This window comes from Carlito syrichta, unplaced genomic scaffold, assembly GCF_000164805.1.
Source record: "Carlito syrichta isolate Samal-C Ts95f unplaced genomic scaffold, Tarsius_syrichta-2.0.1 Scaffold303660, whole genome shotgun sequence".
Classification (NCBI taxonomy): Eukaryota; Metazoa; Chordata; class Mammalia; order Primates; family Tarsiidae; genus Carlito; species Carlito syrichta.
The window spans coordinates 83,894-98,928 of NW_007247756.1; positions in this window are offsets into that span (position 1 = coordinate 83,894).

A 15,035-nucleotide genomic window follows, 5' to 3' on the forward strand; every position below is an offset into this window, starting at 1 on the left:
ATTGCACTCCAGTCTGGGCGACAGAGTGAGACTCCAACTCAAAAAAAAAAAAAAGAGAAACCTTAGAATTGTTAACAAGTGTCCTGCAACGTGACCCGATAAGCTTCTCACACAGAGAATTTACCTGACGTGACCAAAATGAAACAGTCACAAGAAATAGCATGCCACCAAGATTATGGACATCCATGAGGCCTCGCCACCCAAGGGCGCTCCACCCAGATGAGCTTTAGAGAAAGATAAGAACCTAGTGTCATATCGAATAGTGGCAGATGGAGGCCAGAGCTCTGCCCAGATCTCTGCACAGGGGGAGGTGAGTGAGACTTGAAGCTGGAAGCCCTTGGTCCTGGGTCCTAGTGATTTTCACTAGTCCTGTAATTAGCTGTGGGGCCTGTGAAAGCCCCACTCACCTCCACGTGCTTCAAAAGCACTGCCCCTTTAAAAGGGTTTGACGCCCCCATGGCTGTACCACCAGCCTCCATCCTGGCCCTGGGCCACCACCCTGGGGCAACAAATACAACTACCTTAATACAACTATATGCCGCCTTCTCCCGCTGCCTCTCTGGGAAGGCACAGATAAGCACAGTCCTGCCTGCTGTCTTGGGGACAGGATCAGCGTCCCCAAGGGCTCACAGCCTGAAACCAGCAGGGAACAGAGAGACCAGGGTGACCTGGCATGAGAGAGACAAGCCGAATAGGCTCTTGGGATGGCCCAGCAGAACTCTGTCCCCTCGGGAACACTTGACTCATCACCCACACTTGTCACCCTACCACACAGTGAAGACTGCCTCTCATGGGTCACCTACTGCTTTGCACAGAGTCCTGGTATAGTTCTCAAGTATTCACCAATTCACATCTATAATCCTAGCTCTTTGGGAGGTCAAGGCAGGAGGATCACTTGAGGCCAGGAGTTCAAGACTAACCTGGGCAACATAGCAAGACCCCCATCTCTATGAAAAAATTAGAAATTAGCCGGACATGGTGGCACATGCCTGTAGTCCCAGTTACTAGGGAGGCAGAGACAGGAGGATTGCTTGAACTCCAGAGTCTGAGCTGCAGCAAGCTGTGGTCTCACCACTGCACTTCAGCATGGACAGCAGAGCAAGACCCTGTCTCTTTAAAAAAAAAAAACTCACGTTCCCTTTGTCACAGTGGCCACGTAAAAGCAGCCACTGTGGACTCAACACGGCCAGATGTCTTCACAACAAAAAATGTGGGGTCTCTCTTAAAAAGAGCAGTGGCCTCACTGCAGGGATTTTGCTGTGATGATGAGCCATTTGGAAGCTCCAGAAAGCAAGAGAGGTTTGAATGCAAGGTGGGTTAACAGACCTTTAACTTCTAGTCCTGTGTGTTGCTAATAAGTGTCCTGCAACATGACCCAATAAGCTGCATCAACTCAGACAAAAGACGATTCCCTAACAGGACTTGAAAACCACAGGGGTGAGGAGCACGAAACTGCTGATGTTTGACCATTTATTATCTGCAAAAATGGCAATTTTGTACTTCAACCTATTTAAGAGACCAGAAGGAAATACCCTAACATATTTTAAGGGATTGAATCGAGGATGCAATATCTTGAGTGGCAAAGAGAAAAAACCTCAGATAAATGAGAGTGGAGCCTTCCCTGAAGAATAGCCCATTGCCATGGCAGCGTCTCACCTAGTGGTCACATCCTTTCAGTTTCATGACCAACATGCCTGGGTGTAAGGTATATAAGTTACAGAGGCAAAAACTCCCACAAAAACTGTGCCATGTGTACTTCTGGGGTGTTGGGGGTCTCACTCTGTCCCCCAGGCTGGAGTGCAGTGGCACCATCACTGCTCACTGCAGCCTCCACATCCTGGACTCAGGGGGTCCTTCTGCCTTAGTCTGCCAAGTAGCTGGGACTACAGGTGCACACCCCCATGCCCAGCTAATCCTTTTATTTTTGTAGAGACAAGGTCTTGCTATGTTGCCCAGGTTGTTCTCAAACTCCTGGGCTCAGGCAATCCTCCTGCCTCACCCTCCCAAAGTGGTGAGATTCCGGGTGTGAGCCACTGTGCCCGGCTCTTTTAAAAGAACTATCGTAAGGAGATCTTTTCTGAAATCCAATGAGATTGTTTATCATTGTTCATTTTCCTGATGTCGCCTGCATTTGCTTCATGGGACAGGGAGGCTGGTGCTCACCAACCTACTCCTTGCTCTGGAACGCCCAGGTAGTCTCCCTCCCAGGACCCTTGCATTAGGTGGGACCATGCAACTCTGAAGCGTGTGCTAAATGTGTAACACCAGCTCTCTGGATAAACAGAGACCACAATGTGCCTATTTCCACAGTGTAAATACTCCCACAAAGGCCTGTTCCAAGCCACCAATATACCTTGGAGGTAGAATTGGGAGGAGGATCGCCTGAGCCCAGGAGGTCGAGGCTGTGGGGAGCTGTGCTCAAGCCACTGTACTAAAGCCTGAACGATGAAGAGAGACCCCGACTCAAAATTGTTTAAAAAGTGAATCGCTGTGAGTGTGCCACCACACTCCAGGCTGGGCGACAGAGTGAGGCTCCACCTCAAAAAAAAAAAGTGAATTGGGAAGAAATACACAAAAGCACCTCCCACTGCAGGCCCGGTTGGATCTGGCACCCTTGAGAGGCTGGCCAGTCCTACTGATGGGATCTGAACAGAAGGGCCCTGCCACGTACCAGGCAGGGAGTGGCAATGGCCTTCTCCACCTGTCTCTTTCACTCCCTGGGAGCCCCACGGCCTCATGGGGAAGAGGCTGGCACTGCAGGAGGGTGGGAGGCTACAGCCTCACGTCCTTCCCACAACTAGTCAGTCAACCAGCTGCCCGGGAACAACCACGCTGGCCTTTCTAATCAATTGCGTGTGTGTGAGCTTCCCCAGTGCCAAGCCACAGAGCCCTGGAGCTGCATGTTCAAGCATCTGCCTGTCCTGACACACGCATTGCCTTTAGGGTTCCCAGAACACCTGGTTTGTGTCCACTGTGGAAGTCTTCTCTCGGCTCAGACTCTGACCAAGCATGCGCTCATTACACTTACAGACCTAACAATTTCTGATCTTGCCTTAAAAAAACAAAAATTCCTCATTTAAAAATATTCTCATCGGGCATTTGATAAATTACAAAGTGAATGTTTTATACTTTTTTTTTAGTTGGAATCTCACTCCATCGTCCAGGCTGGAAATTAGTGGCATGCTCACGGCCACCCAGTGTTAACCTGCTGGGATAGGCAATCCTTCTGCCTCAGCCTTCCAATTAGCTAGAATTACAGGCACGCGCTACCATGCTAAGCTAATTTTTAAATTTATTGTAGAGATGAAGTGTCGTCAAGTTGTCCAGGCTGGTTTTGAACCTGCGGGCTCAGGCAATCCTCTCAGTTTTGTACTTTTAACAAGAGACTTTAAGAAAAACATTGACTGGGCATGGTGGCTTACATCTATCGTCCCAGCACTTTGGGAGGCCCAGGTGGGAGGACTGCTTGAGTCCAGGAGTTCAAGACCAGCCTGGGCAATCTAGTGAGACTTCTTCTCTACACAAAAAATGAAAAAAGTTAGCCACGTGGGATGATGCTTGCCTGTAGTCCCAGCTGCTTGGGAGGCCAGGGCAGGAGAATCATCTGAGCCCAGGAGGTTGAGGGTACAGTGAGCTGTGATCATGCCACTGTACTCCAGCCTGGGTGACAGAGTGAGACTCCAACTCAAAAATAAGTAAATAAAATTTGCAAAAAAGAAAAAAAGAACATAAATAAGAGATGTTTGACTTAGTGTCACATTTTTAAAGATTTGTTAAATAACAACTATTAAAGTCCTTTGAAATAGCTTGGTGTCACTTAGCAAATATGATTCAGTTTGGCCATGTAATCACTCCAACCCTTGGAAGTATAGATGGAGAGAGATGCACCTAGGACTGAATTTTCTTGGCAAACATTCAACCTAAATCCTAACAGTGGCTAATCAACTGCGTGTCACGGGCTCTATTCATTCTTTTAAGACTGCAGTGGAAAGCCAGGTGAGGTGGCTCATGCCTGTAATCCCAGCACTTTGGGAGGCGGAGGCGAGAGGATTGCCTGAGTCCAGGGGTTTGAGACCAGCCTGAACAACTTGGCAAGACCTTGTCTCTTCAATAAATAAAAAAATTAGCCAGGTGTGGTGGTGCATGCCTGTAGTTGTAGCTACTTGGAAGGTTGAGTCAGAAGGATCGCCTGAGCCCAGCAGGTTGAGGCTGTGGTGGCTGTGAACATGCCACTCTACTCTAGACTGAGTGACAGAGTGAGACACTGACTCAAAAAAAAAAAAAGACTGCAGTGGAATTTCTTGCCAGAATCTCTCCTCAAGGCACAGACTCTAAAATAGGACACATCTAGTGAAATTAATGGTGTGACTGACCCCAAGTGGCCTTGTGACATTGCTAAGGGCAGCCACACGGACAGAGACCAGTGGCCGAGACAGAACAGCACAGACAGAAGTAGGCATCAGACTTCCTGATACCTCTTGATCATCAAATCCCAACTGATCAGACAATAGGGGAGACACATCTTTCCATACCTGTTTCCAACAATGGGTGGGTGTTCCTTGAACCTCCTTGCCTCCACAGAGGCAGCCTTTATTCTGGAAGGTGGAAATTCCCAGGAAGAGCTTGGCTGCATGCCTCCCCTCTTGCTGGCCTGCTTGGACTTCAGCTCTAGGATGGTAGACTCGGAAGAGGGATCCCCAGGCTGAGGGGACCACAGAGCATCCTCGGGTGATGCTTTCCTGTTGAAGACCCCACGGCTTCCAGTCCCCCCAGTGTCACAGAATGCAGTTTCTCAACACATTTTCCAACTCAAGTTTGTAAAGAAAAATGTTTACTTATGTGGCCAAATCCAGTACTTTTTAATAAAATTGTACATAAGTAATGTCTCAAATGCCTTCCCAAAATAATTGTAAGACATGAGAATGGCATGAGGAGGGGCTTGAGAGGCCATCAAGTGTGCAGACATATTATAGCACAGAAGTCAGCTGTGGGCACCCATCTCAGTCGTTGTAAGATGCTCAGTCAATACTATGACAAAGGGATTGGCAGTAGTGGGATGCGGCCGGGGAGGGGAGTGTGAGGACGCAACACCAATAAGTGTACCTGATCTCAAACCAGGCAAAGTGGGGACCCAAGGGAGGCCCAAACTTTACCTGTGTGATGCCCACTTATATATCTGATCCTGAATTGCACCCACATCATCAAAATAAAATGTATTTAAAAAGACAAAATCAACCCCAAAAAAGACAAAATGTGATTTTTAACTAAGCCCTAAAAAAAAAGGATGCCCAGTCAGTGGTGTGTTAATCATCACATGTTCTAACATGGGGGTGGCTACCTATACACAGGTGTGCGGAAGCTTTACTAAGTTTGATTTCAGGAAATTGATGAGTTCTGATGAACAGATGGCTAGCCACAGTCAGGGCATCTGGCAGGCCTGCAGGGTGGGGCATGTGGATTGTCATTTAAATGGGGTCCAAGGGAATGGGATGCCCTGTGTTTTCTGCTTCTTAGATCACATGACCTACTGCCAACTTTCAAGAGGAGGTCAGAGATGAGATAAAAAGAGATGAGATAGAGAGAGAGAGACAGAGAGAGATGAGACAGAGAGGCAAAGAAGAGAGAGAGAGACAGAGACAGAGGAAGACAGAAAGATGAGACAGACAGAAAAAAGATGAAACAGAGAAAGAGGAGAGAAGCAGAGAAAGGAGAGAGAGAGAGAGACAGAGACAGAGAAAGATGAGACAGAAACTGAGAGAGAGAGAGAGAGAGGAGAAGAGAAAGAGAGAGAGAAGGAGAGACAGGGAGGGGAGAGAGACAGGGAGAGACAAGATGAGACAGAGACAGAGAGAGGAGAGCAGAGAGAGACAGAGAAAAAGGAGAGGAGAGGTGAAGAGAGAGACAGACAGAGAGAAAGGAGAGACAGAGACAGAGAGAGGAGAGATAGAGAGAATGACAGAGAAAGACATGGGAAGATACACAGAAAGAGAGACAGAGAGTGGAGAGAGATAAGACAGAGACAGAGAGGAGAGACAGAGAGATAAGATAGAGACTGAGAGAGTCATAGAGAGAGAGACATATAGAGAAAGTCAGAGAGACAGAGAGAGGAGAGGAAAGAGGCAGAGAGAGACAAGATGGAGACAAAGACAGAGAGAGACAGATGAGAGAGACAAAGAGAGATAGACAGAGACAGAGAAAGAAACAGTGAGACAGGAAGATGAGAGACAGAGAGAGAGAGATGAAACAGAGAGATCAGAGAGACAGAGGGATGGAGAGAGATGAGATAGAAAGACAGAGAGAGAGATGAGACAGGGACAGGAAAAAAGATGAGAGAGGCAGAGAGAGAGAGAGAGAGTTGAGAGACAGAGAGAAGAGTAAGAGAAAAAGAAAGAGACAGAGACAAAGATGAGAGAGAGAGAGGAGAGAATCAGAGAAGAGAGAGACAGAGAGGGAAAGAGAGACAGAGAGAAGAGATAGACAGAGAGGGAGAGAGAGACAGAGAGAGAGATAGAAAGAAAGATGAGACAGAGAGAGGAGAGAGAGAGAGGAGAGAGAAAGACAAAGAGAGAGAAGAGACAGAGAGACAAGACAGAGACACAGAGAGAAGAGAGACAGAGAGAAGAGAGAAAGGAGAGAGAGACAGAGAAAGAAAAGAGATGAGAGGAGAGAGAGAGACAGAGATGAGAGAGAGAGAGATGAAACAGAGACAGAAAAATAGAGAGAGAAAGATGAGACAGAGATGGGGAAAAGAAGAAAGGGCATAGAGATAGAGAAGAAAGGCAGAGAGAAGAGAGAGAAACAGAGAGAAAGATGAGACAGAGACAGAGAGAAGAGAGACAGAGAGAGGAGAGAGACAGAGAGAGGAGAGAGACAGAGAGAGAGAGAGAAATGAGACAGAGAGAGAGAAAGATGAGACAGAGACAGAGAGGAGAGAGAGAGAGAAAAAGAGAGGGGAGAGAGACAAGACTGAGACAAAGAGAGAAGAGAGACAGAGAAAGGAGAGACAGAGAGAGACACAGAGAGAAAGAAGAGACACAGAGAGACACAGAGAGAAAGAAGAGACAGAGAGAGACACAGAGAGAAAGGAGAGACAGAGAGAGGAGAGAGATGAGGCAGAGAGGAGAGAGACAGAGACAAGACAGAGTCAGAGAGGACCAGCTAGCTACATCTTAACCAGTGCTGATTTTGACCTGCCCTCTGTCCCACCCACCTGAGGTACGTGGTGCTGCCCCGTCTTGGGCCTCTGGGAGTTCTGCGGTGTAGACAGAGCTCCTGGCGTGGTCAGTCCCCAGACTGGGTGGCAGATGGGCTGGCTCTGGCTCTGATTCTCACAGGAGACATTTTACTTTACTTTTCTTCTACCCAACCCAGGCTGAGGTGACAAATTGTGGGGGCCCTGCTCCTGCCGCGTCTGGGGTTTTTTGAAGGAGAGATGAATAGGTGAAAGACGAAAATAATATACTTGGACACCTGTTTGTTGAACAGATGACATTTAATGTTAGTTAACTGAAAGCTTTTATACCATTTGTAAAGGGGTAAGACAAAGAAAATTTTTTTATGTATATATCTTTTAAAAGTTATTATCATCTAGTGGTTTTAGTAACAAACAAGCCAAGAATATTATAAACATTTAGACAATGAGTCTTATTTAAAGCCAAAAATGATAGTTTTAGTCTAAAGTCTAGAATTACAGTCTTTGAAATGTCTCAAGAAAGTTTTTAAGTATACATTTTTGTCAATCAGGTGGGCCTCCAAGTCTGGCTCCCAACAACAAATCACATCTTTTTTTTTTTTGAGTTGGAGTCTCACTGCTGCCCAGGCTAGAGTGCAGTGGCACGCTCACGGCCACCCCAGCTCGACCTGCTGGGCTCTGACGATCCTTCCGCCTCAGCCTTCCAAGTAGCCGGAACTACAGGCGCACTCCACCATGCCCGGCTAATTTTAATTTTATAGTAGAGACGAGGTCTCGCCAAGTTGCCCGGGTTGGTCTTAAACCTGTGGGCTCAGGCACTCCATTCCCCTCGGCCTCCCAAAGTGCTGGGATTACAGGCTGAGCCACTGGCTCAATCTATTTTTTTTTTAAATTTATTGTAAAGACAAAGTCTCGCCAAGTTGCCCAGGCTGGTCTTGAGCCTGTGGGCTCAGGCAATCCTCTCGCCTCTGCCTCCCAAAGTGCTGGGAGGACAGGCGTGAGCCACTGAGCCCGGTTGACAAGTCACATCTTGAAGGCTCTGCCTTTGCCGAGGGACAGAGCATCCCCTCTCCTGCTTTTCTGAGGAGGGTGTGGCCCTTGGAGAGTCTGGCTTCACATGGGGCATCTCATCCCTCCTGCCCACTGTGTCACCAGCGGCTCTGTCTCTTGTGCCTCGTCCCCCCCGTTCTCCCATTCCACCCTCCCCCAGACTGGCTTCCTAGAACTGGCAGATGCCATTCTAGGTTCCTGGTTTTCACAGGATATTTATTGCATTTAACTCAAAAGCTTTGGTGTTTTGCAGCTGGAGGATGTTTTTGGAATATCTAGTCTGAGGTACCGCCAGGAACAACTAATCTTGTTAAATCCTGTTCATCTCCAAAGGCTCAATTCAAAGGTCACCTCTCATGGAAAAGCTCTCCGCCCTTCTCCTGGAGGAGTTAGGCTTCCTTCTTCTAATGGAAGCACGCATCCACAGCCCCCCACAATGCCCCCACTCCAGTACATCATCAGAAGGCTTGAGCCGTGTCCGCAGGGATCCGTCTCCACCACTAGTTAGGAGCTGCTCAGGGCGGGCCCTGTGGATGCAGTTCCTACCTTCTGCATCTATCCAGTGCCCACTATGGGGGTGGGGGTACTTAATACTCATTGAATGGAAAGAAAAGCAATTGATAATATGCCTATGCCACGGTTCAAATTCTGCCAAGGCTCACTCCCCATCATGTCTGTTATGAGATACTCAATACACACACATCCAAGTCAAACATGTATCGGTGCCCTCATTCTGCCCCTGAAACAGGCCAAGTCTGTTCCTACCTCAAGGTCTTTGTGCATATTGTCTTTCTGCTTGGAACACTCTTCCCCTGAGTGTTCATGTAGCTCCCACCTTCCCCTTATGTAGAAGGGGGGGAGGGCACAAAAAAACCAGAATTTGTTTATTAAAAAATTGCATATTTATCTGTACATTTTTAAACTTCAGGTACCTTCAAAGTCCTCTATTGAGATGCTTTTTCCTCTGCTCAAAACAGTTTTTGAACTCACCCATTTTGAGGCCTTTTAGAACTTTTGTTGTTTTTTTTGTTTCACCTCTTCCATATTGGCAAAACGAGTCCCCGTTTGAGGACTTTTGAGAACTTTTTTCATCCAGGAAAACCAAAAAAAGTCCCTCAGGACAAGATTGGGTGAATAGGGAGGGTGGGTCATGGGGGTCATGCTGTTTTTTGGTCAAAAACTGCTGAACACTCAGCCCGGTGTGGGCAGGTGTGCTTGTAAATCATTCATCATGAAATGGGCAAACACACTGAAAGGATATTTAAAAAATAGAACTGAAGCCAAGCACAACCTCCCCCAACAATGCTAGCTGTCACACTGATACCGATGGGTTCCTAGAACACTTACCTAGTGGGGGAAGCCTGGACTTCAAGGACCCCACCGTCCAAAAATTATTCTGGGGCTTTTGGTGGGTCCCCTTGTAGACTCCAACTTCAGCGCTACCCTCAGAGAGCAGGCTTCCCTAACCACCCAGCTCCGGCCCCGGCCTGTTCTCCAAGGAGTCTTTCCTTAATAGCGTGGGATTATATAACCCCCTCAAATTCACTTATTTATTTATTGTTTGAATGTACGGAAGAGCATTCCCACACCCTAGAATGATGCCATATGATAAATATTCAGTGACTAATTTATTGACTGCCTAATATGTATAGGTACAAGGGATTTTAAAACATGAATACGGGGCCCTGGCAGGTTCATTGAAATGTTCAGCTGGTTAAAACAGATATTCAGAGCAGTTTTGAGATGTTTCCACAGCCGTGGGAGACAATTGGTCACATCTTCCTTTTGTTGGCCAAAGTGATCAAAGTTCTCTCAGAATCCAGGGGACCTCACTGGTCGCTGAATGACAAATTCACGTGGGTCCAGCCTGCTTTCTAAGTAAAGACCTGGTTTTGTCTGCCACGGAACAGATGTTGGTCCCCCTTGCCACGTCAGGTGGATTTCCTTCCAGGTAGGACACCCCTGACTTTCCTTAGAGGATGCCCTCTGCCCCATCTGCCCTGCCACACCCCTACTGAGATAGCTTGTGGAGGTAGGAGGAAGACCTGAGGCTGAGGATGAAGATTCTGCAGCGGGGACATAGAACCCTGCCAGATTCTGACTCGCAGGGCAGGAGGGGAGCTGAGAGTCTACTTGGGGACTTAGAACCATGGCCAGCCCTGCACGTCCACAGCTTCCTGCAGGGCTCCCTCTGCTCTGGAGGGCAAAGGGCTTGTTAAAAACACAGCGTCTCCCTCAGGGGCTCTGACACTGTGGATCTGATGTCGGTCAAGGCATCTTCATCTTTAACTAGCACCGTGGGGATTCTGATTCTGATAACTGACCTTTAGAAAACAATGATACAGCCCAGTGCTGTGGCTCAAGCCTATAATCCCAGCACTTTGGGAAGCAGAGGTGAGAGGATTGCCTGAGCTCAGGGGTTCAAGACCAGCCTGAGCAACATGGCGAGACCTTGTTTCCTCAGTAAATCAAAAAATGAGCCGGGTATGGTGGTATATGCCTGTGCTTCCAGCTACTTGGAAGGTTGAAGCAGAAGGATCACCTGAGCCCAGCAGGTCAGGACTGTGGTGGCCATGAGCATGCCACTATACTCCACCCTGTGTGCCAGAGTGAGACTCTGACTTAAAAAAAAAAAAGAAAGAAAAAGAAAAGGAAAGAAAACAATGATAGAATCACCCACACCAGTCAGAATGGTGGTGATTATAGAATCTGAGAACGACAGATGTTAGTGAGGTTATAGAGAAAGGGAAATGCCCAGCCACGGCTAGTGGTATTGTAAACTAGTTCAACCACAATGGAAAGCAGTCTGGAGATTTCTCAAAGAACTAAAAAGTGAATTACCATCCAACCCAACAGCTCCACTACCATGGATCTACCCAAAGGAAAAGAAATCAATATATAAAAAAGACATCCAGACTAGCACTTACGTTCATTGCAGCACTAGTCACAATGGCAAAGTCATGGCACCAAAGTCATGGCACCAAAGTCAAGTGCCCACTGACAACTGATTGGAAAAAGAAAATGTGGTCTAGATACACCATGGAATTCCATGCAGCCATCAGAAAGAATGAGATCCTGTCCTTTGCAGCAACATGGATGGAGCTGGAGATTGTGATTCTAACTGACTCAGAAACAGAAAACTAAACACTGCATGTCCTCACTTGGAGTTGGGAGCTAAACAGATAAGAATAATAGACACCGGGGACACCAATCAGGAGGGAGGTGGGCAGGGGGGTTGGGGTTCAGAAACTACCTATTTGACACAATGTTTACTATCTGGGGAATGGGCCACCTCAGACCCAGTCCCCAACACGACGCACTATGTCCCTATAGCAAACATGCACGTGTACCCTGAATCTAAAATAGAAATGGGGAAAAAAAGAAAACAATGATATAGCAGCAGTCAACACAGACTGGGCGTTTGCATGCACCAGGCATGGGGCTTCCCCCCTTGGGTACATTATCTCACTGAATCCACACCCCAGCCTGTGCAGTTTCAGCTGAAGAAAAAGACCGAGTGCTAGAAGTTGTACGTGTGAATCCTGGACTTGAAAACCAAGGTCTCTGCCTTCGAAGCCCACGTTCTTTCACGGGTGAGAGATTTTTTTAAGACTTTACAAGGCTTATAGGATTCTCTAATGCCTTGCTACTCAAAATGTGGTCCATGGACTGGCTGCATCAGAATCCTCTGGGAACTTGTCAGAAATCTAGACTCGGTCCCCTCCTGCCCTGTGAGTCAGAATCTACGTTTTAACAAGATACCAGGTATCTCGTGATCTACACACATCAAAGGGTTCACTTGTGCCCCGTTTCATTCCAATATAAATTGTCAGTGTGACTTCCTATCACATATGTTCTGGAAATGCCTTATATTGTGTCTTAGGTGTAATTCACATTGGGTTATGAGCTTTCACTCATTGGTTCAATTCGATTTGGTGGAACTAATTGTATTAATTCTCACCCAGGCCGGTCTCAGTGACTCAGCCTGTAATCCCAGCACATTGGGAGTTCGAGGCGAATGGATTGCCTGAGCCCGCAGGTTCGAGAGACCAGCCTGGGCAACTTGGCAAGAGCTTGTCTCTTCAACTAAAATAAAAAATTAGCCAGGCATGGAAGCACGTGCCTGTAGTTCCAGCTATGTGGAAGGCTGAGGCGGAAGGATCGCCAGAGCCCAGCAGGCACATCGAGGCTGCGGTGGCTGGGAGTGGCCACTGTACTCCAGTCTGGGTGACAGAGTGAGACTCCAACTCCCTAAAAAAATTCTCAACCAGACAAGCACAATTCTCTCCCACTTGCCCACTTGGTTTATCAGTCTTCAATCTCTCCTGTCTTTCTTTTTTTTTTTTTTAAGTTGGAGTTTGCACTGCCATGCCCAGCTAATTTTTTTTTATTTATTGTAGAGATGAAGCCTTGCCAAGTTGCCCAGGTGGGTCTCGAACTTGCAGGCTCAGGCAATCCACTCACCTCAGCCACCCAAAGCGCTGGGATTACAGGCTGAGCCACCGAGCCCGGCCTCTCCTGTCTTTCAGCCCGTTACAAAGAATTTTTTTTAAAGCAGTAGAACTCAATACTGAAGCAACATTTTGGTGAAAAATCTACAATAATAAAATACAAATTCAGCTGATTGGTTGAAGTGTGTGTGCGGCAGACAGGGTGGGGGTCCGAGCTCCCAGAGGTGTTTTGGGAGCTTAGAGGACTGTCCTTAAACCACCCGTTGTCACCCATGGCATCGTGACTCTTTCATGATCAATTACATGGTGCATTGCAAATGTTTTGGAATAATTGATTGGCCAATGTCTGTGATAAGTTTAGTTTAAAATAACTGGGAGTAGGCAGGGTGCAGTGGTTCCTGCCTATAATCCCAGCACTTTGGGAGGAGGAGGCAAGAGGTTTGTCTGAGCCCAGGGATTCAAGACCAGCCTGGGCAACTTGATGAGACCTTGTCTCTACAATAAATTAAAAAAAAAAAAAGCCAGGCCTGGGGGTGTGTGCCTATAGTTGCAGCTACTTGGGAGGCTGAGGTGAGAGGATTGCCCGGGTCCAGGAGGTCGAGGCTGCATTAACTATGAGTGTGCCACTGCACTCCAGCCTGGAAAACAGAGTGAGGCTCTGGCTAAAATAAAAATACCAAGGTGAGGGGATTGCCTCAACCCGTGGGTTTGAGAACAGCCTGGGCAATTGGGCAAGACCTTGTCTCTACAATAAATAAAAAATATTAGCCAGGCATGGTAGTGCGCACCTGTAATTCCGGCTACTTAGAAGGCTGAGGCGGAAAGATTGCCTGAGCCCAGCAGTTTGACACTGGGGTGGCCATGAGCGTGCCACTGCACTCCAGCCTGGGCGATAGAGTGAGACTCCAACTCAAAAAAAGAGAAAAAAATACAGAATAAAATATTAAATAACAGAAAGTGGATTCAAGCCATGCTCTGACCTGCATTTCAATGTGCCTTCTTGAGGGTGAAGCCCCACTGTTAGATGCACACAGGAAAGTGGAAAGAAGTCCACATGGATGTCATGATGGGAAAGCATCTGTGTCCTGATCCAGGCTGGCTTCCAGGTTGCCCAGGGAAAGCATCCTTAATTCCATCACCCCCTTTGCTCATAAACTCACCCTCCTCAGTCTACAGAACCACCCCCAGTCTGCTCCACCCTGCTTTTGCTCCCACCTCCTGTGAGTCCTCCTCAGTCCCTCCAGGACTCCAGCCCCCATCCTGGGCAGAGCTGACCCGACACACATGTGTGTCTCCACAGGGCTGTTCCTCTGCCTGCATGTTTCTGTTGACTCTCCTCTCCCCTCCCCCATCGCTTTGCTTGGTGTCTACCCCAATGCAGGTGCATTGGGGCAGGGTGGAGTGGATGGATGGATGGATGGACGGATGGATGGATGGATGGATGGATTGATGGATGGATACATGAATGGGGTCATAGAGGAGAGACCAAGAAGGAGCTGGTAGAGAGATGGCAAGGAGCGTAGGTATGCAAAGGAGGAAAGAAAAGCAGAGAGCTGTGACATCCTGACCCTGAGTCCCAGGCTCAAATCCCTCCCAGCTCTGTTGTCCTTCCTGCCTTTGATGCTCTTTGATTCTGTCATGTGGGGCTCTATGATCCCCTCTTAAGCTTGTGGGTTTTTTTTTCATTTTGAAATTACTGATAGTTTTGTTTTGTTTTAATTTTTATTATAAGGATGTGGGGTACAATTCAGGGTTAGGTATACAAACATTGATCATGCAGGTACCCTTGTTGGTGAGGTTTGCCCCTCCCTCCCCAGCAGTCTTCCTCAACTGCCAATCCCACCCCGCTCCCCTAACAGTTTCCCACTAATGCCAATTGCTTTCTTATAGCATTATAATTGTTCAAGATCTGTTTATGAGTGAGAACATAGGGAACTCTGTTCTTTGTTTCTGTGATATGTCACCAAGTATGATCGACTCCAAATCCATCCAAGTTGCTGCAAATCCATATATTTGTCCTTCTTTATGGCTGCAAAATATTCCATCGTGTATATGTACCACATTTTTTAAATCCAGTCCAGCTTTGGTGGGCAACCCAGTTGGTTCCATGTTTTTGCTATTGTGAATAGAGCTGCAATAAACATACATGTGTAGGTATCTTTTTTGTAGAATAATTTGAGTTCCTCTGGGTATTTTATATTCCCAACAGGGGAATTGCTGGGTCATATGGAAGGTCAATTTCTAGTTCTTTCAGAAATCTCCACACTGGGACCTCATCAAATTAACGAGCTTCTGCAAGGCAAAAGAAACCATCAAGAGAGCAGGGAGACAGCCCACAGAAT